The 27,788-nt window shown below is 41.9% G+C and overlaps 1 long non-coding RNA gene across 1 annotated transcript; it reads right to left on the bottom strand.

Annotated features, from left to right (window-relative positions):
• Positions 1 to 2,481: 2,481 nt before the first annotated feature.
• Positions 2,482 to 27,740, bottom strand: LOC311525599. The gene is made up of 4 exons (XR_014712819.1): positions 26,569 to 27,740; positions 23,828 to 23,941; positions 23,358 to 23,679; positions 2,482 to 2,883 (listed from the first exon to the last, which is right to left on the bottom strand). It is a non-coding gene; the product is annotated as an uncharacterized lncRNA (long non-coding RNA).
• Between the last annotated feature and the right edge of the window lie 48 nt (positions 27,741 to 27,788).

Genomic DNA, 27,788 nt, shown 5'->3' with positions numbered 1-27,788 from the left:
TTATAAGTATTTCTTGGTATTTCATTTAATGAGGTAATAGTCTTGGTTTAAAAATCTTGCAACACCCAGATTTATCAGTATTCAAATCTGCTATGCAATTAAGATTTGTTTTTTATTGATTTACATTATTGCACAAAATACTTTGCTCGGAGCTGTCAGTCAGATAGTTTCATGAATCATTACCAAAACGTTAGGGAGTTACATTTACAATGTACAGCAATCCATTTTAATCCAAAAAAAAAAAAATACAGCTTGCTGAAGTGTATATTTTTTCCCTATTCTGTTTCCATGGAATTTGGAAGAAATGCTTAAACAATTATGTTGCCTGAATCCTGCTTGTGAGCCTGGTGCTAAATGGAGAAGGGGGAGCAGGTTATCAAAAACAACTCAAGATAAGGGACAAATATGAATTCCTTGACTCAACAAGCAAATGACACCTATCCTCTGCCACCCACATGTCAATCTGGTTATTCAGATTTTTGCTATGGGTTGAATTGAAGGAGGGATGGGAGTGGATCAGGGAGACTTTTAGGCAGAAGGGGTTTGTGAATATTGAGCCAACGTAAGAGTATGGCTGTTTTTCTTTTTCAGATAACGTTCAGCTGCATGTAGCTTTTAATGCAGTTGGGAAATCAATAAATAAAAATAAAATAAATAACAGGACCACAACCAGATGCATAAAAAGAAAGATGCTGATTTGCTGATGCTTTGAGTTGATGCCTTCTCTTTTATACCTTTCAATTACTTTCAGTTCTTCCCTTTTAAACCGAGACAAATGTTTTTTGTAAACACCACCAAATCATTAGATTTGGAGTGTTAACATTTATTATTGAAAATAATTCATTGAGTCTCTCATCTATGTTATGTTAAAATGCTCTTTGATTACACAGGACGTTTTACACACATGCAAGAGAAATCCTGGGGCCAAATGCACTATGAGCCAGTTTGTGCTGTAAGGACACAGCCTGTGTATGGGAAAGGGTCAGCCTCACTGCCCCTATAAGACATTGTTCCAAAGCTCCCGGGAACCAGAGGTGCTGCCTTCAGAGGACAACTGGCACTCTCTTCTATGGCTGGCCACTAGTGTGAATGGGAAGGTGTGGGTATGCCCACGCTGTCTCCTTGCCCCTTTTGGAGAGTATAGCTCCCATGTGGGAACCAGCCTTAATCAAGGCATGCAAGGCCATCCCTGTGCATTTCTTGTACCCTCCCCTGTGCACACCTACTCAGGGCCATCACAGACTGGCCCTAGGAAATGATACTTTTTGGTACGGAATTTTAATATTATGTTAACTACATTATTCAGGTTGCAAAGCATAACACTCAGAAGTTACAAGACATGAGAATAAAAGCAACCCATGTAACTTTAGCTCTGCCCCTCTTGTGCATAAGCCTTATAATGTTGTCTTTAATCACATGCTCACGTATTTAATCAAATAATTACATATTGTTGTTTCATGAAAGGATGGGGTTTTGTTGGTTGAGCTGTGTAGTCCACTGATCCTGTCCATCTCAACACCAAAATTCTTCGTATGCTCTCATACAAGGATTCCCCACCTACTCCTGCGTTCTATGTGGCACATCAGTACAAGTTCCTTGTATTTGACACACAATATATGCAGTATAGGACTGCACCGTTTTATCTGGAGTCAAGATATTATATTGCTCTGGTTGGGCGAGCCAGAATCCCTCCCAGCCCCCACAGATATAAACTGGAAAGAGTAGGATTATGAAGTGCAAACTCCAAGAAAATTAATTAAGAAAACAAAAGAATAAATTCTATTTTAGTATTTATCATAGGCTTTTCCATTCTGTCACACAGATACTATAGCCTAACCTATATATGTAGTTCATACTGCTAGTGTAATTAAATAACTTGCCCCCTTCGTATTACTGGCCTGCTGCAATGTATATATGTGTTTGTGTGTATTTCAATCTCTTGTAAAACAGACACTCTTAATCTTAAAATGTTAACTTGTCATAATAAATAAATGCCTTTCTGCTTGAGAAAAATCTTTGCTTATTTCATATCATTTGTCAATCATGATATCTAAATTTGGAGAGCATGAATTGTTTAATAAATGTGATTTTCAGTCAGCTTCTACATTTAAGTAGAATCTTCTGAATGCTGACAGTGAATGGAAAACAATTAGGGTTATAGTTCAAACTAATGCCTTGTTAAAAACAGGAATAATTATTACTGTAATGTGTTTTCCAGTGGGCAGTAGCTCGTTTTCATGAGGAAATCTAGTAGTTCTTACTCAGGAAAAACTCCCATTGAAATGAATGAGAGTTTTGCTTGAGTACAGACTTCAGGATTAGACATTGGACATTAGACACGTGGCCACAGGGGCAGAACTTGGTGTTTTCAGTTTAAACAGAGGAACTAAATGGCTGCATTACTAATCACCCCAAAAAGATGTCCAGGAGAAACAATAGCAAATAAGAAAGACTAGCATATGACATACTTGTGGTGAAATATTTAATACTGTAAATAACATATATTCTCTCTTTGATTCTGATCATTGTTAGTTAGGATATTTAACATGAGATTTCCACACACTTATATTCCAACACAAGTGATCGTTTACATTCATTCATTCCTTGAACAATATTTTATAAAGTACCAGGGTCTTTCAGTCTAATCAGACTGGCCCCAATCCTGGAGTCCTTCTTCAGGCAAGCCTGCCATTAGTTTTGCACCAGTGTGACACCATTGCCTTAAGTGGAGTTACTCTTAATTTACCCTGGTTTACCTAAAATCAAGATCAAGCCTCTAAAAGTTTTTCTTTCCTCTTACTTTTTTTTCCATCCTCAATGTAACTCCCACTTGGAGTTTGCCAGCTCCTGGCACTCTGGATTGAGCCTTTAGGGTATCCAGCCCTATGGATTAAAACAATAATAGTTACCAGAGCCCTTGGACACCATTTCCCAGCATGCTTGGAGTCAGGGATGGGGACAGAATGGACTGGAAACTCCTGCTGAGACCAATTGGGAGGCTTCTGCATGGGTTGATACGATCAGGGAGTTTGCTGGGCCAATGATGAGCCAGGGCTACTCAGCCCCCTCAGTGCAAGGGAAGATGCTGACTCAGAGGCAAAGGAACTAGGTTTTGTTTCAGTTTTGTCTACTTGAGTTTGGGAGCTGAGAGGGAAGCAGAATGGCTCAGAGACTCCTCACCACAAAGGGAGTCTTTGAACTGCTGTGAGATCTAGTGCATGGGCCAGGCAGTTCCAGCCCTGAAGAAACCAGCCTCCAGAGTGGCAGAGAGGTAATTCAGAGCTGGGTACTAAAGGCCAGTTTAGACCCCGCACAGAACTCCAGACCAAGGATCCAGGAGAAAGCCCTGTCCCACCAAGCGGCGAAGGCAGAGTAAAGGATATCCTTTTTAAAGTCAGCCAATGTTCACAGCACTTATCTCCAGATTCATCCTGACTGTGTCATCTGCCTGGGAAGGTGCCAGGGAAGAGTTGTGAGTGATGGGAGGTGGAAGACTTGTTCATTTGTTTATATTCTAGTACTTATTATTTATCCCTAACTCTTCCTTCCTCAGATCCTATTTTTATGCTCTGAATAAAGTCCATGATTTGTTATACTGTTATATTCTGGGTGTTCTAAATCTTCGCAAGGGTTATGTTCATGTACTGTATTTTATACACCTTGCCAGCAGTAGTAGCATTATTCATTTCCCCCAAGGGATAGCACCCAGTGTCTCAAGAACCGTAAGGAGTCACCTTGGGTAGAGGCACGAGGTGTCACAAAAAAAGAGCCCAGGACCTAACCCATGTTAGGAGAGGGGAGAAACCACTCCAGGTTGCAAGCATCAGAGAGGAGGCATGAACCAAAGCATGTATTTAATGTATTTCCTATAAGTCTGAGGAAACAGATAAAGAATGGCAAATATCAGTGCAACTCCTTGTTTGTTCACCTAGGCACTCAGTGAAGATGCTAAAGCCAGAAGCACAGGCTTTGCCAGGAGAAGGGGTGATAGAGAATTTGCCGATAGAGGCAGGGATTTTTACTAAAGCACCAGAGAAGATGCAATTTGGTACGATGTAGAGCTACATTTTTATAATTATTTTCGCCCCCTGTATCACCACTATAGCTGTAGTAGTTTGGCCAAAAGCCTCCATAGGAGAGATTGAAGAGGATGCTGTCCCGTGTAATGATATCCAAGCAAGCACAATCATCAAGCATGTACAGCCTCTTCACCTATCAGATCACTCTACACATGCTGGGCCAGATTCTGAGCTCACTTGCATCATTGTTAATCCAGAGGAGCTCCACTCAAGTCAGTGAAGTTACTCCTGAGTTACGGCAGCACACCTGAGATTAGAACCTGGCTTGATAAAAATATCTAATACAATACTAATATTCATAAGATACATTTAATCTATTTTAATTAACCATATTTTTCAAAGGTAAAAATCCTTGTTTCAGCTGCTTGCCTGGCTGCCTGCCTGTTCTTTCTGTGCTCTTGTGCTTCTATGCTGCCACTCTCTCTTTGGCTAAATCTAGTATTTAAGGACTGTATGTTCCTTTCCTTAGCCCAACCGTGTGCAAATACAGAGATGACGTAAACATGTTAATTGTTTCTCTTGGACATTCTGCCATATGCTCCCTTTGGTAGAGCCATAGCGTGCCCTGCTGTGGTAAAATCTGAAGGATAGGCAGGGTCTGAGAGAGGATACTTCTGCACTGGCTATGGGACCTCCCCCTGGAAAAAGGCTGCCCTGGTGAATTCCCAGAAGTCCATGGGAGGCCAGTCTATCTGTGTGGAGGTCCTGTAGTTCCACACTGGCTTTGACTCCTGGCGGCACTCCACAACCCAGCGTGGCTTCATTAGGATTCCCCCTTGATGTGGCTGCCAGGGATGTGTGGAAAAAACCCTACAGGCATAGTCTGCATTGTCGTCTCTGGGGCTCTCCGTGGGAGCAGAGTGGGGGTGATGCAGCCTGGCCCCACCACTAGTCTCCATCACCTCTCCAGAGTAGATGACAGAGCTAAAGAATCCAGTGAAGAAAGGCTGGTGTTGCAGAGACAGAGCCTCCCACTTCCACAGACATGCTCTATAGGAGGAGGGAGTTCTACTTCCCCTCCATATGTGGATCTCAGGAACAATCCCACTGGAAAGGGATCAGTAGCTGCTTAGAAATGCCAAGAAATATGTGGGGCCAAAGACGCACACAGAGGCCAAGGAATCTATGGGAGAAGCAGGTTCAAGTATGATGGATCTCTAGGCCTTTGTGCTGCTCTCATGGACTCCCGGCTCTGTGTTCTTTCTGGCCACCTTCCTGTTCCCAGATGGCACAGCTGCCTCTGCACCATGCTGACATTTTACTCTGCCTTAGCAGCTCGCACTTATGAGCCCCCTCCGATGGGGTTCGTGGAGCACATGGGTAAGGCAATGTGTTGCCCAATGCAGTGTCTTGTTTATTTCAGTCCTGAGCCACGATTTTATCTTTGCCACGAAAATATACAGCTATTACATTATGGGAACTTCTGTCCTTATAGATTTTATTTTCAGTGGTTAAAACACTGGTCTGGGGAGGTGGATTTATATGTCAAGGTCTGTAAGGTAGGGATAATCCTGCCAACAAAATGTATGGACCCTCTTTCCCTGCCTGCCCCAGATAGGGGGCAATTTTTTTTCTAACAGTCTTTCCCCACAGTTGAGTGGCCCACAGTGCTCCACTCTGATTAACTGCAGCACTTGGTATTTGTTAGGAATTTAGTTTCAGTTATTCTGACAATTCTGAACAGTTACCCCATTTTTTCCAGCTGTTTTTTTGATGCCAGCCATACAGCTATTCATAGTATAGACCATCAAAGGAAACCTTTGTTCCTGCCCCAGTGGAGAACAAGGTAGCCGGAATCTTTGTTTGTGTTTTACCTGGCGAGACTCCTCGAATGCTGACAATGATTTGGGCCAAATTAGATTTGTGGACCTTGATGGTGCAAGGCAATAATGGCATCACTTCTATTGAGTAAGAAATAAATGTACACTGACTAAACAAATCACTCTTCTCATTCTTGTGCAGAGCCTTGGGCATTTCAAAAGGTTTCCAAAAGAGCCACAATAGCTCATGTCAAGGTCTGAGCCCTGTAGAACCAGAAACATAATTAGTTCCAAAAGTAGATGGTCCCTTCAGTAGCTATAAAGAAGTGCTGCCATTATTCACCCTCTCGGGATCTCTGTCTGCCTTTCAGCTTCCCCTAATACCTGACGTGAAAGCCACAACAGCAGGAAAACGTTGTGGGGATGAAGGTGCCTTATGAATCCTTCTGCACCAAGCAGACTATGTAAACTGCCCTGCAAAATCCCGCTTTCATGCCATGAGTTCACCCCCATCTTAGATTCAATGTGAAGGATTAAAGGGTCTATGCCTGCCCCCTTCCTTCCTTGCCCCTAGTGCAGGTGGTGTGTTAAGGACAGCATGGAGGTGAAGATGGGGTGAGAGGGGCCAATGCTTTGGCTATTTAGCAGCATCATAACAGGCCACAGAGGAGCAATGCTGGAGCTGCTCTAAGTTGTACCAGGAAGTAAGCAGGCACTTGGCCCAAGCCTGAATTAGGCACAAAGGCGGCTTTTCTGGTGCAGGAAAATGACTAAGAGAGAATCCGGCCCCTTGTGGATCCTAAATACACACATACTGCAATTACTATAATGTCATTCAAACAGATATGCCATTGTTGCTATTTCTTTTGCTGCTGCAATTTACGGTTTTATTGAGATATTGTCCAGAAAAGGGATATACTTGGAAAATAGCATTATATCCATATTGGAAACTGGTGATATCCCCAAGGAACCCCAAGGGCCTGCTGCTTATTCCTCTGCCATGGGATGAACTGTTAGAAACCAAAATAAGCTAGAGCTAAAGAATTTGCAATGGCTGTATGTGGCAATGATAGCAGCCGCAGTCCTAGTGACAGTCCAGATGTAGAGGGCCAAATTCTCTGCTGGCACAGCTGCTGCCACTGGCATAAATTGGCACCTCTCCAGCCTGTGGCAATTTATACCAGCACAGAATCTGGCCCATGTCCTCAGAACAGCAACCCTGAACTGAGCTCTCATATAAAGTTGAGGACATAAAGGAAGAAATGCTTGAAAGGAGGTAGAAGAATAGTTTGTTCCTACTCTTCTGCTGAAAAACTTCCTCTCATCCTACGGTAGAGGTGTTATTTCCAAGTTGGCACATAGATACCTATTTACAATGGGCCTTATTCTGCACCTTAGTCAGGTGCCATAATACCTTACTCTGCAAATAGTCCCATGGAAATCACTACTATTCTCCTGCAGCACCTTCTGCCCTCTGAAGAGTTCTTTACCTGGGTTCAGATGGCACCTGAAGAGTTAGTGCCTCCATGCATGATACCTGCAGTGAGATTTTCAGTTATGTAATCTCTACAACGGTTGGACAATGGAGAGAAGAATGGAGAAGGAAGAAGGGAAGATAGCCCTTTGATGGTCAGTATTATCTGTGTTTCCCCCCTTCCCGTCCCCCTGACTAGCAAAAGGAGTGTAATCCAGTGGATGCACTGCTCGTAGTACCTGTGCATAAAGAGTGCCAAGATTGGTTCCAGGCTTATCACAGCTCAATGTGCCACTGTTACTTACTATGAATAGTATCTTAATCTGGGTATAGTCCCATTAATTTCTGAATGAGGCCCTATATTTTTTTTATGTTTTCTTTTGCGGGGCGGGATGGAACGTGCTATATGAGAATGGTTCTGGCTTCTTCAAGCACTGACTCCATTGTGAAGAAGGCATATCAGTGCAGGATTACTACTCTGTCTCCACAAGAAATGTGAGTCGTTCTCGCCCCAAAAATCCAACAGATATCATACGAAATACCTTGTACATCACACAATTTGTATGCCTGTGCTAAGTCAGCTGCTGAACATACCACAAGGTGGTTGCTTCACTTAACACAAATGGTGAGGGGTGTGCAAAGGAGGCCATTAATTAAAAATGGGACCGATCCTCACCTGATGTAAATTGGCATAGCTTCATTGGAGCCAGTAGAACTATGCCAATTTACACCAGCCCAGGATCTGCCTCAAAGTTTTCTGAATGATTAATAACCATACCATTTTCTTCCCACTGCTTTATTTTTATCACTTTGCTATCACTTTTGCTGTTTGGCACTGAGAATGCTTCTGGGACAATCCTTTGATCTAAACTCAAGCACTCATTTGGGGGAAATTAATACTTTGCACTTTAGCAACACTTAACATCTCTGATTCCCACTAGAAGATGACAACTAACTTTCTTCCATGTAGATACAATAAAATTGCTCACGGTAATCTCTTCCTCGTTCCCACCCTGTTGTGTTCTTGCACTATTAGCCGGTGGCCAGCAGAACCTCCACTGGCCCCAAGTAAAGTACTTGTAAAATGTCTCCTATCCACTTTCTCCCTCATTAGTATTTTTTTTGAATTCTCCATTGGCTACGATTAAACTTTCCGTGGACATACATGCCTGTTAAGCATTGTTTTAATTTTAAACAAAAAAAATAAGCACTTTCTCTCTCCAGCTGGAATTTTCCAAGATCAACCAGGTTCAGTATTTTCATCAAATGTGTTTGGATGGAGTAAGCTGTGTTTAAATTATCATTTAGTGATGTGAAGATTTAATTTTATGGTGGCATTAAGGTTGACATTTCCTTTTTATTTACACAACACCAAGGGTTAATAAGGTTACCATAAACGTAATCTTTGGTAGCTCAACAACAGAGTATTTCAGGATTACTGCAAAGCTGGATTTTAACTCTTCTAATCCCATTATTGTTGATAACCTTATCAAAATAGGATCCCACAATAGAGTATGTAGAGACACCCTGGAACTGTACAGTTCATTTATGCTTGCCAGAGGAAGAGCTAGACAGTTGCTTGGTTGGTGCCTGCAGTGAGTTTCACAGTTTGTGGTAAGGCTGCAATTTTGCTTTTTTAATTCCTTATCAGATATCTTTGCCAAGAAAAACACTGATCCACGGCATACATTGGTGAGGCAATGCAAGGTTGCGCTAATTCCCTCCTCCCTTGAGGCAACTGCTCCAAGAATCAGACCACTAGTCTGGCAAGTTAAGATACAGAAACTTACTGCTAATTGCAGTGTTTACAATTCCCAACTTGTTTGCAGGCACCAACAGTCTAACTGCATCCTCTTGAGTGCACCAAGAGACCCTTGCTGGCAGTAGTTTGCTAAGGTTCCAGTCTGGCAACATTAATTACTGTTAACTTATTTTTTGTGTATTGGGTTGAAGCTTTTGTTAGCTATTTTAAGGATTTAAATGATCTTTCTATGCCATTAAAGACATAGTACCCTTAGTTATATGCTGTCACAAATCTCTATAATATACTTAGTTTGGAAACACTAACTGTAGGGCATTTATTTGTGAGCTGCCAAATATAATAAGGACAGATCTCATAAAATTCACACCAAAAAATGAAGGGCTATGTCTTGCCTTTGAAATAAAACAAACTACCTCACAAGGTGGTAATGCTCATTTTTAGGACTTTTCACTGAACACTTGATTAGACAGAAAGAATAAACAAAACATCTTGCAATGTATCATTATATCAACCTCTTCAGGCTTTATATAATACATCTTTGTTTTACAATACGGCTTTGGAAAAATGGCATTTATTCAGAAAATACATAAAAGATTGTATGACATCAAACAACTATGCTCCAGACCTTCAGTGGAGATGCCCCAGGTTACATCAGTGAGGGATTTGGTCCTATATTTCTAAAGGCTGTGCATCAGCCTGCTTAAGTGAATGTATTCAGGTAGGCCCCACTTCATCAGAATGTTTCAACATGCTCTTAACTTTAAGCATGCACTTAAGTCTCATTGAAGTCAATTGGACTTAAGCACTTGCCTAAGTTAAGCATGTGCTTAAGTGCTTTGCTGAGTAGGGATGAATTACTGATTCATGGCCCCAAAAAGCATCATATTTATATATTTTATTAGAATGTCACAATTTATAATGTCACATTTTGGGTGTTTTCTGCTTTTTCTATTTCTGCCGAGCTGGTACCATGACACCAAAATTGGGCCATAGACTGACAGGTTTTAAGCAGAATTCTTCTCTGAAATCATAATGTTGGCATCTTCAATGACAATCTTAAAAAGATGCTTAGGACTTAGGATTTGCATGGATCTTTGAATCTGAAATACCCTGTCACCCAAAGCTTGTTCTTTCCAGCCAGAGGGGAAGTACATTCATGGGGTAGCGTGGAGAAGTTTCTTGTTCTGGACCTATTCTGTGTAGAAACAGAGGCTACCAAATTCCAGATATGTTAGTGTTCCCTTTCATAAGAAATAAATTACCTTAAAACAAAAAGGAAAAAGAGTCACAGAGATTGCTGAAGCTGTATTCAAATTTGATTTAAAATAATGAAAATGCGTTTCGTATTCTAGGCTAATTCCCAGTGGATGTTTGTTCACTTTACAACACTACCATACAATTTGGCTCCAAATGCCATAAATGGCAGACTCTGTTTATGTGAAATTGCCAGAACGGACACAGCAGAGTTGCTTTAAATCAAGATTTCAGCTTGTTTGGCAGAACTGAGTGAGAACCTGGCATGATGCATACCCATATTATGCCTTGTTCCCCCAGAGTTCGCTGTCAGTCTCCCATTTTTATGAAAAAGTCAATTAATCATATTCATTTTAAAATAAGGGGCAGAAAATCACTGGAATCTGTTTTGCTTTTTCCTTAACCGCTTTTTACTCTTAATTTAGCAACAATCAAATTGGAAAAAAGAAGCCATGGTGTTTTCTTTATAGGACCCAAAACTTATGCACAAATGCTTGCAGCAGGACTGAAGAAATATAACTATAGTCTCTGAGTCACTGACCTGTAGCTTCAGGTGATATGCAACTAAAGCCGTAGGAAGTATCCAAGATGAATCACGAACAATACTGGCATTGTGTCCCTTCATCTGCAAACATTTCCTTTATCTTCATGTGACAATTTTGTTTGCATATGACATGTTACACTAGGCTTGATTCTAAACTCAGATATGCATCAGCACATCACCTTTTTGTTAAATACCCACTAGTGAGCCTATTTTCATCAAATCTATAATGTCTTTTCCAAGGTACACCTTGATGCACATCTCTATGTCTGAGATTAAAATCTAATTTTTAAAAATGGGATCGTAAAGTCAGGATCATAATTCAGATCATGTTTAAGGTGCCTAAATGTGTTATCTGGTATGTTTTATAAACCTCCAAGCACCCTGCAGCTCTCAAAAGTCAGGCTACTTTTCGATGCCTAAATATGAATTTAGGAGCTGAACTTCAGGCCCCAGTTTATTAAAATCTTGACCGAAATGACTAATATCAGATCAAATCTGACATTTTCTTTTCTGTCATGTAGAGACTCCTACCTCTTCTCATGGAGTCCTAAAAATACCTGCCAATTTACTTGCCCTTCAACATTTCCTTAGCATGACCATGAACATTTCCTTAGCATGACCAGACCTCCAGCTCCGGAGGACTGCACCTTTGGAGCACATTCTTAAATGGCTCTGTAAGTTACTGTGAAGCGAAGTGCACTGTTAAGAAGAAAATATTATGGGAGGAAATTTAAGTGTATGAAAATTTGAGGGGTACAGGAAGGGTGGATGCAAAGAAACTCCAAGAAGGTAATGGACTGAAAAGAGCAGAACACAAACTGACGGTAAAGCCAAATTATTCTCTCACATACAGTGGAGAAAAAAATCCAGAATTAATCCATTTTCACCAATGGAGCTAGTTTGGATTTACTCTGATGTGAGAGCAGATTTTGTCCCTAAAATAAGAAAACACAAAAAGCATTAAAAGCAGTTCCTTTATGCAAAGGATAACAAATGTGTGGAACTAACTACCTAAGCCAATAAAGACTACATCTCTGAACATATTCCAAAAGGAATTGGACAGACACTTTAGAGGAAAGAAATACTAAAGGATACAAACCCTAGCTAAAGTAAATAGGTAGAAGGAAGGATGGATTCATAGAGGTCAAATGTCCTAAATTACTGCTATAATGCTCCCTCTTACCCCCATGCCTTTATCTAAGCATACTAAGTTTGATTTCTCACTTTTTGTATTATATATGGTTATATTCTAAAAAGATTTGGCCAATTTCCACCCAATTTATAATATAACACGGAGGATCCTGATTCTTCTTATTTGCATAAGATGTATATTATCCATACTGGATTGGTGAAGAAAAAAGCTTTAGAGCGTACGGACAAGTCCCACTGAAGTAAAAAGAAGGAGAATATAACACAAAAGTGCCTTTTAGGTTGAACTGGTTTTTAGGATTATTTTTGAATGCCAAATTTATGACAAACTTTTCATAGGTGAGTGACTATTCATTGCCATACCAGTGTGCATGTTAAAGCTGTACCTGATTACAATCGTTTCAATGTCCATGACAGAGACTTATGCAGCCAATAAAACACTGGACTTGGCTTTATTACATCAGCAATCTTTATCGTAGGTAAAAATGAAATGTTACTGATCAAAGTCTCCAGTGTATTAGACAATAGATTTTGGTGAACATCAGACTGTTTATGCCCTTTTATTCCATGGTCCTTCCTGAACACAGTTTTCTTTTGGTAAATGCAATGAAAATTTCACCATCTGTTTAGGTTCAGCAGGTCACTTATTTAGTACTAGTATTTTTTTCTGCAAACCCATATTTATTTGGTTGCACCTTAAAGACTAACAGATTTATTTGGGCATAAGCTTTCATGGGTAAAAAACCCACTTCATTAGATGCCTGATGCATCTGAAGAAGTGGTTTTTTACCCACGAAAGCTTATGCCCAAATAAATCTGTTAGTCTTTAAGATGCCTCCGAACTCCTTGTTGTTTTTGTGGATACAGACTAACACGGCTACCCCCTGATATTTATTTGGTTGGATTTCCCCTTCAGAATATCACTGTCCTACTAGGTAGTATGTACTGATGTTCTTCACCATAGATCCGTCTTTTGAGCACTGAGTTGATTTTCCTTGGCATGGTAAGCTTTATGGTGTGTCCCTTCTCCCCATTGCCTGAATATTTGCCATGGGTCTAAGAATAGAAGATATGGATGCAGGTACAGGTAGGGTTCCCTAACACAACTATGTATGAACTCAATCATTTCCAGTGTTCAGTGTGTAGATAGATGTTGTCTCACATTATTGATACATAATGCATTGGGTTGGATGTGAGTCTTGCCTGCTTTCCTTTTATGGTTGAAAGGAGGCATCCAGGCCTGTATTTGAAATCTGTGCACATGTCTGTCAAACCACATGGGGATGAATATTTTGCACTCTAGTTTCTTGTTAAATGGTATGCAGCCATTGCGGCTACATTGCCATGTCAAGGACCTATGGGAATAAAAAGCACATATAATTTTTTTAAAATAAATTATCATAGAAATCCAATGCTTTTGCTCAAATTTTGCTGTGCCTTTTAAAGTCTCTAGGCCAGATCCCAGCCTCGTATAAATGACATAGCTCCTTTGACGTCAGAAGAACTGCACTGATTTACACTAATGGATAGTTTGGTCACTTATTTAAAAATAAAAATTCCTAGAGGAAGGAATATGGTTCTAACCCATTGGGCCCCTCACTACTCTAGCTGTAGTACATTGATACTTGCAAGTTAAGTTCTATTTGGTCAGCTACAAGTTTGATACTGAATTGTGTAATACAAAGCCAGCTGTCGATATTTTAGAAAGCCATTCCTCACACTTCTGAGCAGCAAACAGCCCATCACTAAGAAGGCCAAGCCTTGTCAGCATGAGCTGCTGACTTCTATGAAACAAAATTCTGACCTAATCGCTAGCTCTGGAATTAATCTCAGAAGAGAGGTTTTAATAGGAAAAAAAGCAGAGCTATTATGCTGAGCCAATGTTTATGTTTTGCAATAAATAAAAATGTGAAATATTCTAAATATAATTAAATGTGGTAATAGTTAAAGTCCAAAAGTTCAAGCTAATTTTTTTTTGGCCTCCCGGGCTATTCCAGATCAAATTTGATCCTGCTTCCTTTATATTTCTGTTAAACACCCATTGAATCAACAAGCCTATTAGCATGAGTAAAGTGAGCAGCATGAGTGGCTAAATGTTCAGATAGACATGAAGAGTAAATTCCTACTTTCAAGGAGACCTGTAAAAAATAAAGTTTTGTTTGTGCCCTTTTGCCCATAGTCTTTGTGATGCACAAAGGAGACCTGAATGTTGTTTTTCTCTTGTGTCAACCATAGAAATACTAGAGTTTGTATGTCCAGGTTTTACAGAGGAACTCTATGAATGACTGAAGACCGAGTGTTTTATGACATCACAGGAGACATAATGTGATTATGACATCACGAGAGACAAGAAATTGAAACATGAGCAGTTGAGAGGGGAAATTATTTTTAGTCAATTTGTGTAAAAAACCTTTTGTTTTTCATTGTTTTATTAATCCCTACTTAACTCAGATTTTGACAAACATGGGAGAAAAGCTCTTGTTCTTAAAGATTCAAAAAAATCTCTGCTTCTTCAATTGATGTCTGACAAAGCTCCCACTACATTTCCCTAGTATTTCCCCACGTCCTTTAGGAAAAACAGGGAATTTAATGTGCCTGACATTTCTAAAGTAAAATACAAATTGATAAAAACTCTTACATCACAAAAGAGGGGAGAAAAGGCACAAGCACATTTTTTCCTTTGCAGGTCACCTTTAACTACAATAGCAGGGAGCGCAAACAGTTATCTCAATAAAATGGCAGCTGCTGAACTGTATAATTATAGATTTTAGGGAAAGGTTGTTCTACATCATGGTTGAAGAGGTCATATGCTTAGAACAACCGTATGAATTACTTCTTAAAGTATAACTATTAAAATGTTTGTCTCCAAAGGGTGTAATATATTAATGAATCAAGTCTCCTGGCTCTTATCTGTTGCCATTTGTCTTTTCAGAAAAGTCTATAATGAATAATGACAGTGTTACACTTTTAAAATATGAATTTTCAATCAACCAGTAACTTCCTGGTAAGATAATGTGAATCCTTACAAAGACATTGCCATTTGATAATGTGATATGAGTCATATGAGATCTACATTTGCTATGTAAATGTTCATATAAGATGCAACGAGATGCTTCTTTTTGGTTACAGACTGTACAATTAAATAATGTTCAGTTCTAGTTCAGGATATTACTGTATCTCCCATTAAGGAAGGCCAATCCCACAGTGATCATTTTGCCATTGATTTTCAGTTATTTAAAAGACTGGTTTGAACTCCAGAGATTAATGAATTTTGTGGTATTTTCCTAACTTATCAAGAGAACTGTTAATATTACAAACAAAGGTTACGAATCAGCATTTTTTAATATTAAAGGAAATTCAGCTAGAGTATTTCAACATTGATTTCATACCTAATGTTTAATAATTTGAAAGGGGGTATACATTACATATAAATTCAAATAAACTAATACAGAACAATATTATGATGACAACTGACTTTGAAACAGATAAGAGATTAAGGTGGACACGAGTTTCTACAGTGCATCTGAAATATATTCACTTTAAGAGAGTTACTTGGAAACTTTAAAAAGACAGTAATGGCCCTACTTCTTTCTAATGGCACAAAATATGAGAGAAATACCAGAGTCATTTCAATTTCATAGAATCATATCACAGAACTTAGAGATGGGAAAGACCTCCAAAATTCAATCTCCCTGACAATGCAGGATGATTGTTCCCTGCAGTACCTTTTCTAGTAGTTTGGCCAATCTAGTTTTAAATTTCCCAAGTCAAGGGGCTTCCCCTTGGAGGCTATTTCACTGCTTTCAAAAGTCTCCAATTGGCTAAAATGGGAGCAGTATTGGGCCCACTTAAAGGGAGTTTTTCTTGATATCCAGCTGGAATTGTTCCTTTCTTAATTTCATCCCATGTGTCCCAGACATGCCCTCATGTACCACCCTAAAAAGGCACTCTCCCTTCTAGAATTGAAATCTTGGCTATTTATTGCTTCCATTTATAGAATCATAGAATATCAGGGTTGGAAGGGACTTTAGGAGGTCATCTAGTCCAACCCCCTGCTCAAAACAGGACCAATCCCCAATTTTTGCTCTGATCCCTAAATGGTCCCCTCAAGGATTAAACTCACAACCCTGGGTTTAACAGGTCAATGCTCAAACCACTGAGCTATCCTTCCCTCTCCTTTAGCTATCTTACTTTTTCCTAATAAATCAGTCCCTCCACCCCTTGGATTATTTTTTCTGTTCTTCTTTCATCTGCCACCAACTGGTCACAATATTTTTGGAAATATAATCCCCAGACTGAATGTAATAATCCAAGTGAGATCACACACACAGCTGTTGCATGATTTTTCCTCTCTGTTTTATGACACAATATCTCTGCACATTCAGCCCCAAATGTCATTAGTGGTTTTTGCTGCCATATCATTTTGCAAAGTAATGTCTAATTTGCTCTCCACTGTCACCTCTAGGCCTTTTACAACTTCACATTTCTCTAGGATTCTCTCTCCCTTTGAATACTTGTGTTTCAGGCTATTTCTCAGAGTTGGTAAGAGTTCTGATTTTTTTCCGATCTGAGTCCTTTTGTTATTTTCCACCTATTACCCTAATTTCTCTAGGGGCCGCTGTTTCATATTGTTTCATTTCATATCTATGAATGCTAGCTATACGATAAAATGCACAATAGACCGATGAGACATTTGAGTTTTGAATAACTTTGGTTTCAAAATCATAAATATTAAAGGAATGTAAGGTTCGGGGGGAGATTCTCTAATAAATGTTTACATATTTAAATGTTTGAGGGGATAAAGGTTGAATCCTGTAACATTTTGTGATAATTTGTAATTGGTGTTATGGTTATGGTTTCAACAAAATGTTAGCGGATAATATAATAGCTAAAAGTAATAAATATCTTCTTTTTGCTTTATAATAAAATGTTACATTTTAAAAAATTGATACAAAAGCCCATTGTATAATTGTATACAATGCTTATAAAGCATAAAATTCCAACTGTGTAGCTATACAATAATGTGAGATTGAAATCTAAAGGAAAAGACCAGTTTGTTCAGTCCTCAAGAAGCACAATTAAAGGTGCAGAGGGATAGATGACAGATTATGTGTGTTTCTTTAAGAAAATTCTCTGAATCTTAGCAGTCACCTAGGCTGGTGAAGTGCAATTAATTGTTATAGAAATAACTTGAGCGTAAAATCTGAATGGCTAGTACCTGTTCCTACATATTATGTGAACCCCAAATGCCCTTTGAAATCAGTGAGGCTCTTGGATGCATCAGAAAGCAGGATTGGTCAGAAAGGAATAAAACCTGCCTAACTTGATGCAATCCAACTATTGTGCTGTAGAAATTTGCATGTGGGAGGAGGCTATTGAACACAGATCACAGGCTAACGTTGCAGTCCTTGCTGAGGTCAGTGGGACTTTAGCCTACGTTGGGACTGCACAAGCGAGACTTCTTTTCGTTTGTATCAGACTTATAGCAGCAAGATCCATTTTTCATGTATTTGCCCCTCTGTCAATTGTATTTACATGTATCAGAGAGGTGTTTGTTATGGGAAAGAGTACATGAAATCAGATTGAAGTGCACACCAATTAATTTAGGACCTGGGCCGGAAAACACTTACTACCAAGGGCAGGGCTAGCTATCTGTGAGTAGTCCTAAGCAAGGTGTTTCTTGGACTGCAATGGAAAATAGAAATGAATTCTCCTATCTTTAATAAAGCAAATCTTCTCTTGGGACATATTCTGCTTTCATATGTGCCCATGCAATGGGGTTATACAGATTTAATGACCCATTCCTACAAAGGGTTGAGCGGTCTCACTTCCTGTTGAAATCAGTGGGAGCTGAAAGCATTCAGCATCTCTCAAGAATGGCTCAGCACTTTGCAGGATTAGACTTCTAAGTCAGGGGAGCATTTGATTGTTTTTATGGACTTACTCCTAAAGCCAGTTACGTTTACAAAAGAAGGCCCTGATCCTTCAAAGAATTACACACCAGTAACTTTAGACACACAATAGCCCTATTGACTACTCAGATGTGTAAAGTTACTCCAATATGCAAGTCTTTACAGGATTACGACATTTACAGAACAGATTAAACTTTCAGTGATCAGGATTCACATGTAAAAGTCATGAAATAAATGCTGTAAATCTTGTTAAAAACCTTTGGGACTAGGACCCTATCCTGCTGACAATAAAGTCAGTTGGTGTTATGCCATTGACTTGAATGGGAGAATTGGGCCCTGAATGCTTTAGCTGTATACATGAGTAACCTTGTTCCCACAAGAAGTCCCACTGAAGCCAAATGTTCACAGAATCAGGCCCTTAGTATGCACAGTTTATTCTTATTGATGTGTTAGTTGGAAGTCAAGCCTAGCTGATTTTTATGAGTTCGGATGAAAATGTGTGTGTCAGATCCCAAGAGTTACTACTGAAATTCAAAGGTTGTTTCTTTAAGAAGGCTGTTGGGAAATGTTTAAATGCTCAATAGCATAACGGCTGCTAGAATTACAACATTTTCCAGCTAATTTTGATGACCCACCAATATTTCTCTGATCAGACCTTATATTTCAGCTGTTATTAAACACATAACATAGCAATCCCCTAAAGATTTTAGAGGGGAAAAAAATCTACAATCATCAAAATGTTAATTTACACAATGACTAAGAGTACATGCATTAAAAATGCATCGGACCTATCATTATTCAGCAGAAACAGCTAATTGTATTAAAGAGAAAGTAGCTATAAGAAACAAAGTACAATGAGATGTTTTGCTATGCTTATATTTATGGATAAAACTAAGTCCAATCTTTACTGCACAAGATACTCAACCAAAACAAAAAAGCAAACAAAACCACATCCTTTGTGTGATGAAAGGGGAACTCATGATAATACTCTAAGTCATGACTCAAGGGAAAATGTCAACTAAAAGCTTAGATCAGAGGAAGGATTATAATACAAACCTGGCATTTCAATTGCTGTTCTTGCAGCAATTATGAACATAGGTGTGTTACAGTGCTAAAACTGACTATCATTTAGCAACTGATCTTCTTATCTTTCTGCCTGACTTTTTAAAGTGCAATTTCACGTTATTTCTGCAGCCGCTGAACATAGGAAACTACAAATAAAAAATTTGCTTTCAAGTGGTATTAGAGAACCAAGATCATCACAGTGCTGTTATCAAAAGAAATGTCTAAAGAATAACAGATCTACGTATGTCTATATCACAATGAGGGCTACACTCTCTATTGAAGGTTGGCAGTTTGAAATAATTAAGCAGAACATAGATGGTCTTTCGACTGCTATGCAAGGGAAAGAAATTCTCGACGAGCCCCAACTTATATGCGCAAATTCATCATCACCAAAATCGTGACTATCAATGTTAAAAATAATCATAATAATAACTGAGCCTATGGAAGGCTCCATCCTAAAAAATCCTATTTCCTCACCACACTCCTGTGTTTGCCTTAAAATGGCTACGAATCTAATTCACTGGGCTCACCTTTATACATGGGTAGCATAAAAAAGAAGTGGAATTATCTATGTGTTTGAAGAGGGAAGGAAAAAAAGTCTGGGTGGATTATGCCCCGCTCCCCACTATTACCAGTTTAAAAAGAAAGAAAGAAAAGAAAGAAAGAAGCATGTGGATGAGTGCGCCTGCGTGCCTATCTAATGTCTCTGTGTTTACTGTATGTGGGGTGGGGTGGAGAGAAGGTGAGCTAGAAGGTGGGGGGTATGAATGCCATGTCTTTAATTTCCAACCTGAGCCCTGCAGTTTAAAGGCTAACCCACCTTCCACCCCGAACTGGAGCTGTGCTGCTAAGGTATGTTGGCTGGAATAAGTGGGCCGAGTGCCCCTGTTTTGTCCAAACTATGCCCCACCTTTGTGACCTTATAAACATGGGAAGTTTAGCCCTGCAGCCTGTTTTGTTTTTCACATCAGCCTGCCTGCCACTTGCAATTCAGGATACTGTATTCCATACACTTCCTGGGATAAGGCCCCTACATGAACCTTCCCCTTCCATGTAGCCGACAGGGATCTCTTTGCCTACATTTGATTTTACACACAGAGATCAAACTGTCAACCCCCGCTCTGTGGCTGTGGAGAACTTCAGGGCCACAAACTATAAACCACAAACTTCGGGGCTGTGTGGTGGGCTGGGATTATTGACTGACAAAAGAAGGAAAACGTGAGCTTAAGCAGCCAGGCTATTTATTTTACTGTCACCTAAAGCATAAATGGGGTTGGGAGACGAGGACTTCAGGATTTAGTTCGGCGCTAGGAGTAAAGAAAGCGCATTTTAACACTATTCAACCTTTGCACACCCGGCTGCAGTTGAGTGAAGACTGCTTATTGTTACAAGGCAACACACGACAGGACATTCAGGCTCAGCCAGTGTCAACACCTGAATCCGGCTGAACAGCACATACAATGTAGTTACTCTACAGATTCACATCTTGAGCAGGGCTGACCAGTGGGGAATGGCAGCCTATGCAAAGAGGTTATTTCCTGAAGCAAACGAGTTAATTCCCAAGATAAATCAGCCAATTGTGATTTAAGATTTTAATTTCCTCCCTCTCTTTCTAAGGCTAGTCGCTTTTTGCTGCTACATAATATTGTTTAAAAAAAAAAAGAGCTCTTAAACTGGCAAATCCACCTGCACTGTTCCAGTGCTGCATCCCGCTGGGAACTTAGGTGTGAGGCTGGAGAAAGGCTATTGGTGTTGATTAATCGTTCTAGATCAATCACTACCACAAGGTCCAGAATATTGTGTGGTTCAGTTAAATAGGGTTTGCTGTGATTTGCTTTAGATTTAGGTCTCCCGCCTTGGAATTTTCTGACATTCCCCCAAGAATCCCTTCTCATGAGTCCTTGCGGCAGGTTTTAGCCAGTGCCCGGCTATGATGGACAATGGACTTCCCTCGGCACCGATCGCAGAAGTATCGAGATGGACAGAACCCCCTTTCTTTCCTTTCGTGTGTCCTCTCTGAAAAGGGGAGGCAGCTTGCCAGTCAAAAAACCCAAAGCAAAGCTCGGCAGTGCCTATTGTGCTGTTGCCATAAAAGGCTCCTTCCAAAAGGTACCTGCCTCCGTTTCCCTACACTGGGCGACGTGCATCAAACTCTCGCTTTAGTCCAGAGAAGGTGCTGTGAAGAGCTCGAAAGCTGCCGTCTGGGCGGCAGGCACCATGGCAAGAACAGCGACAGGCTAGCAAGAAAGTTGGGCTCCCTGAAGCGCGTCGGCGGGACAAAATCTACGTGAAGCTATCGCCTTTTGAGCTCAACAGACTGGGAAACAACCCCCCCCCCCCCAAAGACCCCGGAAGGATTTTGTTGTTGTTGTTTGGCCTTCTTGCGTCTGCCTATTATTTCTTAATATTGCATTGCCCCAAAGGGCTCCCTTCTGGCTATGGGCGGCGGTTGCAGAAGGCCACAGACCATATCAGCAGTTTGCAATGTTAAAAAGCGGACCATGGGGCTGTACTTTGACTTGGAGGCGGATTTGCTAAAAGAAAAGAAAAGAAAAGAAAAGAAAAGAAAAGAAAAGAAAAGAAAAGAAAAGAAAAGAAAAGAAAGTTTGCCCTGTTCTTGTCAGGAAAGAGTTATGAGCGAAAGCTGGCAATTTAGGGTGGAGGTTCATTTGCTTAGTTAAGGGAAAAGATGAAGCGAGGGAATGAGCGGAAATCAGAAAATACTCTGAGACGGGGAAGATTTAACTCAACAGCAAATTCCCCGTCCATCGCTGTCTAGCTGTGCCTATCTGAATGCTCCAGCTGCTGTAACCTCTTTGGGTAGCTGCCCTTTAGCTTAGCTCCTGTCACTTGAGTTCCCCGGGAATTCATGCGACCTGTAGCGTTCTACTGGAGGCCAGGAGATCTCTTTGGAGTGTTTATTTGCTCCTCTGCATTCCTGGCATTGAGTACAGCGAAGCGATTAGCATGGACAGAAAAAAAGAAACTGGGGCTCTAGGGCACTCGCTGGGGTGCTACGTGTGGCCCCATGTTGCTTCCTGCCAAGTGCAGGACTTGACAGCGTTTCCCAGGTCTCTGTCTTTAGCAGGAAAGGTGGGGTGTTGTCTTTTCTTTGCCCAGCTACTAAACTGAGCTTCCCTGAATCCGTAGAGGAGGATTAGGGCGAGAATGCAGGCAGATGGGTGCGCTGTGCGGTCCCAGACCCCGGGAGCATCACACCGAGGAGAGTGCAGCACTGGGGGAAGCTGGGTGAGCTCTGTAGTGGGGTCTCTTACACCAGGGGCCAATCCCACGGAGGAGTGAGCCCCCTCGCCTGCCAGGATCAGCCCCTATGAAGGAGAATAAAAAGCCTGCCTCGGAACCATGTTTGAATGCTACAATGCACTGGCAGCGCGTGCGGGCGGACTGTGTGTTCTGGGTATGATGCCCTGCGAACTGAATTTGCACAGGCCAAATAGTGCCTAGGCTGCTTGCTGAGCACGTGGCTAGTGCCAGACCCGCACTAGGAATAAAGGTACCTACGTGTAACTGATCATCAGCAAACAACTGCTTGTGCCCGCCCTGACGCAGCTTTGTCACGCGCTCCCCAGGCCGGGGTCTGCACTGCACCAGGGAGCGTTTCCCTGCTCGCCTTCTCTAGGGGAATCAGCGCAAGAGGGTTCAAGGGGTAGAGGACAACGTAAGTCTCCACCCTGCGGCCCCTGCGCACCCAAACCTCCCACGGAAACCAGTGTAATCTCCAGGGGAAGCCAATGGGCAGGATGCCTGCGCACGAGTCGCGGGATAGGGCCCCTCTCTGAGCGCGTCTAACCGGCGTTCAGCCCTGGCCCCAGCCCTCGACACCTGCCCGCCGGCATCCTGAGACCGGCAAGGCAGCTCCCTACAGACCCCTTGGCAACAGTGCAGCTCAAGCAACAGATTACAAAGCCGATCTCAGGGGACTCCCCTTTTCTCTCTCCGGGGTTCAGGTCGCGGCAGGTTTTCTCTCCGCTCTGCCTGTCCCAGAGCCATCGCCTTGCGCTCTGCTAAACGCCCAAATCAGAAAGGCCGCTGGGGAGTTCACAGCATTGATGGGAAGGGGGACACGTGAGGACAAAGGTCATAGTCACAACCCCCTCTGCCCCCGGCTCGGCACTGTCCCAGCCAGACCTGGGCTTGGCTCTGCAGCCCCTCACGCTCACACGCTTTGGGGAAAGAGAAGCGGGGAGGGAGGGGGGACGGGACTAGTCTTGGATGCGGAAGACTAGACTCATCACCAGAGTCTCCTACCCCTGCCGCGTACGTAGCAACCCCTGGGATCACCTAATCACAGACATAGAGACATAGCAAAGTGCAGGAAAAGATCAAAAAGGGGCTACCTTGGCAACTATAGTAGATTAGGAGCCAGCTGCTGGGCTGGGGGCGGCCGCTGCCTGCCTGCCTGCCGCGGGTACTCTCCTCGACTACGCGTATTCTTAAGCAATAACAACGTAATCCGTATTATCCACCCAAGAATACCCGTCACCGAAGAGAGTCAGAAATCTGCCGAGGCTCTTGCTGCTGCTGCTGCTGTTGCTGGAACTGCTGCACCGGGGCAATAAATCCATAACTATATTTCCCCTACAGAGGAAGGAGAAGGAGAATCCACAGAGTTGCCGCGTGATCCCCTCCCATTATCCAGTGGTTGCTGTACTTCCAGCCCTGGAAAGGCAAAAGGGAGAAGCGAGCTTTTAAAACACACGCCTGCACCCCCTCTGCTGTACTGCTGCCTTAGTGGAGCAGCAGGCTCTGGTGGACAAGGTGAGAAGGAATGAAATAAACAAACAAACAAAAGTAAGGTTAAATTTACCTGGTGATTCCCTGATTTCTTCCTCTGTGCTTGCCTGGCATCCTATTCCCATCTGTGTGCTCCATCAGTTCTCTCTGGGTGCTTGGAATAGATGTCACTTACAGCAACAGATCCCTGTGAAGTAGATGCACAGTTAAGCAAACAAATTTTTCAAATCTGTTTGCTTAGGTGGCTTTGAGGGAACTCAGATAAAGAAGCAGCTGCCTGAGAGAATTTCATCTGTGCATTTGGAAATTCATCGTACAAGTCCTGACTTACACACCCCCACTGCATCATCCAACAAACAAACAAACTAGCTAACTAAATAAAGCATTAGATCTCTCTACGATTAGGCACTTCGTTTCAGGCCTGTCTGATGAGCTAAAATCTAAGGCGAAAAATACTTCGCAGTGTGAAATCATTAAACTGCCTTTCACCCATGTGTCTGGAAAGAGGAGAATATCTGGCACCCATTGAATCGACAAGCTGGTTCCGTTTGAATGGGTCAGGCATCGTTTTGTAGTATCCTAACTTGTGATAACACTGTCGCCGTTCTAACATACACTTCCCATGCATTACTGTGCAACTGGCGAGAACACCTCCATAGTGACACCTTATCACCTCTACATTCCTGCAAACATTTTCAAAGGAGAATCGCAAAAAGGTTATTCCCAAATTGTGCCTGAGATTCTGACAGTCAGACAGTAGTTCTGTTAATGTTCTCTTATCAGCATGGCTCTTTCCAGGGGGTGGGGGCTTTGTTTCATGACCCTACTGCGGATACTGTGATAATAAAGGTTTATAGTTCACCTACTAAATAGAAAGGATATCTGAAACGTCATTGCACAATATACTTTGCATTTAAACTAGGAAGTTCCCGATTTTGTTTCACCCAAGCTGTTAATATTAAGAGCGGCGTCCTTCTAGAAAAGGAGTAGGGCTCTGAAACCTGGCAATACAGTTAGATTCTGCAAATTATGTGGGTACTATACACTTCTTCAGTCATGAGTAATTATGCAGCATGCATGGCTCTTACTATCCAGTGTGTTCTGTAACTGACCAGCTTGTTGATCCGATTGCAATTGAAATTAATTTAAAATATTTCCAATTATTTCATATTCCTTCTTTAACATCACTTCTTGGCTTTCCTGACATATGCTTCCTACAAACACATGCAAGAGGCTAGCATTTTTTGTGTGTGGATTGTTACACAGACCGTTTCCTGAATGAATGAATGAATAAATGAATGAATAAATAAATAAAAATGAACATGGCTTTGGTAGCTACATGAAAACACAATTTCCATTCACTTGTCTATAGTTTAATCTCATTTCGGTGGACTTTCTAATATACCTTGAACACAGGAGGCTCTGAGGTTGCATTTTAAATGGCAGATAGAAAATAAATAATAAATTATCATTTTCTCTACTGTAACGTTTAAGGCTGCCTGACAGATTGTTCCGGCAGTCGAGCTAAAATAACTGATGCAGCGGGTTTCCTTCAGCTTGAACAAAAGCCGTTTGAGAAAGTCAAATGCACCAGTTCACGAAGAAAACATTGCATAGAGTTAAAGCTGGACCAATACTCTTTGAAATTCGAATAAAGACACAACTCCACAATAAAGACCCTCGAATAAAGACCCTCGCCTCCACGAATGCATCAATAAATAGACGTCCAAACTTTTTTCGAATAGAATTCTTGCACAAGAGAAGACCTGTACAATGCGAATAATGTTATAGTTTCCTTTATCAGATTGCTCCCCTCTCTTTCCGATGCCTTAGCACCCCTCCCCACGAATACCGAGCTTTCCTAAACTTGATCACGCAGTCCCCCGGTTTAACACTCCAAAGCAGTGATTGCCTTGCTCTGCGCGTCCCGTCCCCCCCACCCTCCGCCCCTCCCCGCTATACAGCACCTACCAAAATGGTTGAATGCATTCAGCACCCGGAGCGAGTGGACAGTTCAGTCCTTGGAGGCGCCCGGCAGCGCCAGCAACGCAAGTGAAAGCTCTGAGCACTAAGCAAAGCTTGTAGCTGCTTCACTGGGGCAGCCTGACTTACGAGAACACCATTTCCTACGAGACCACTGCCTCTGGGTGCATATTCAATCCAAACCTCCTTAAACTGTCGGATCTCCCCCCACCTTACCCGTACTCCCCCCCCAAGCCAGTACACACACACGTACCCATCGACACACCAGGAATAAAAATCCCTGCCTTCGCCGGCGTTTTGCTGATCAATTTACACCTTTGCCTCTGCAGACTGTGGATGCCCTTAGCGAAGCTCGCGTCGCTATTAAGTACCTTTGTTCCTGGATTCCTGAAAGCCATGTTTATTCGAACCTCCCTCCCTGCTTCCCCGCCGGAGTAACGGGAGGTGTCGGAGCCCTCCAGCCAATGCCCCTTGAAGACACCGCTTCAAATATCATTGCGATTACTGGGGGGGGGGGGAGTGGAGGGGCGGAAGGGGAGATTTAACAATTAAGCAATCGGGAATAGAGCTTTAAACCGAGCTAGAGAGCTGCCTGGTTTTGCCAAACAGAGCGAAATTCGGGGGAGGGGTGATATCAATCAATAGGGAGACGCGATGTCTCTCTGTCCGGAATATTATTGGGAATTAGGGCGTCCGCAGGCAGCGGGGAGAGGGAGAAAGGAAAGGTTTCTCCTGGTTAAATATGCTGCCTCCGTTAAAAAGCTTTGAGATCTCGCTCCTTGCCACATACCCAAGTAACTGCCACAAATCCACCTCGATTGAGACGCTTACCCTTTAAATCCAGGTTTCAAGCAGAACTCCAACTGTGTGTAAAACCAGGGAGTCATCCGATATGTGGCGGGGAATAGGCTCTGGGCAGCAGAACGCGGCTTTCTCTCCTGGTGCCGGATTACTGTGCCCTGGGAACGAAGCCCGGCGCCTCTGGCTGGCCGTGCCCAGTTGCCTTCACTCATCGGCGGCTGCTGGTGCTTTCCGAGTCCCCGGCGATCGCCGTTCAGACGATGTGGGCTTCCAGAAAAGGAGTCGGAGGGAGAGGAGGAAAAAAATCGCCTAATGCAATCAAATCGATCTGATCTACACCATCTGTCGCCTGCCACTACATACAAACGTTAAAATAGGAAAACGGGAGACACTGACAGCTCAAGAAGGTTGGTCTGCAGAGTTCATTTTTAGCAGAGCATAATTGGCTACGGGCAGCATACAGTTACCAAAGCTGCTGTTAACCATCCAGTAGTGGATCCCAAACATGCTAATGGTGGATTAATTGAGGAAGACCTGACGTGCAAGCTTCATAGTCTCTTATTCATGACTTCCCAATGGGAAAGGACCAATGCCGTGTGGGACTATGGTAACATACAGTCAAAAAGCTGCTAAGAAAATGGCTCTGTGTTCATAGCACCTCTCTCTGATAACAAACATATGTCGACCAGAGCCGTTTAGCAGGATGGGGGAAATGAAATTTTCTTGACCAGAGTTAGCAATTCCCATCGCTTGCACTTAAAGAAAAGTAAAATACAGCCTGTAAGTCTAAAAGGCTTTAACATGTTTGTCTCAGGATTCTCATCTAGAAAGGCAGAACACTCCTGTTCAACTGGGGGATAAAAAAAATTAATTCTTCTTACTGTGGTCAAAGTACATCCGTAGCAAGTATCTAAAAATGCAGCGATGCTAATTTCATCAGGATTGACGCAAGGTCGTTTTAATGCCAGGAACCCTTTTGACTTTTTCCTATGGGAAAGGCTTTTGGGCAAGACATTTCCGATCCTTGAAATTTGACATAATCTTAGTTAAATATGATTTTTGAGGGAGGGCGGAGAGATGGTGTGTGTGAATGTGTTCAGATCTGCAGACACTCTTGCTGCCAAAACTCCGATTTGCTTGCAGTTTCTAGCCTTTCTCGATTATTTTTTTAAAATATATAGATAGAGCGAGATGAAAAGAATATACACCCTATCCTTATTTTCTGTTCTTGTCTCTAATAAATACATCAC

This window comes from Lepidochelys olivacea (genome assembly GCF_965140295.1).
Source record: "Lepidochelys olivacea isolate rLepOli2 genome assembly, chromosome: 8".
Classification (NCBI taxonomy): Eukaryota; Metazoa; Chordata; order Testudines; family Cheloniidae; genus Lepidochelys; species Lepidochelys olivacea.
This window is presented reverse-complemented; position numbering and strand designations above follow the sequence as displayed.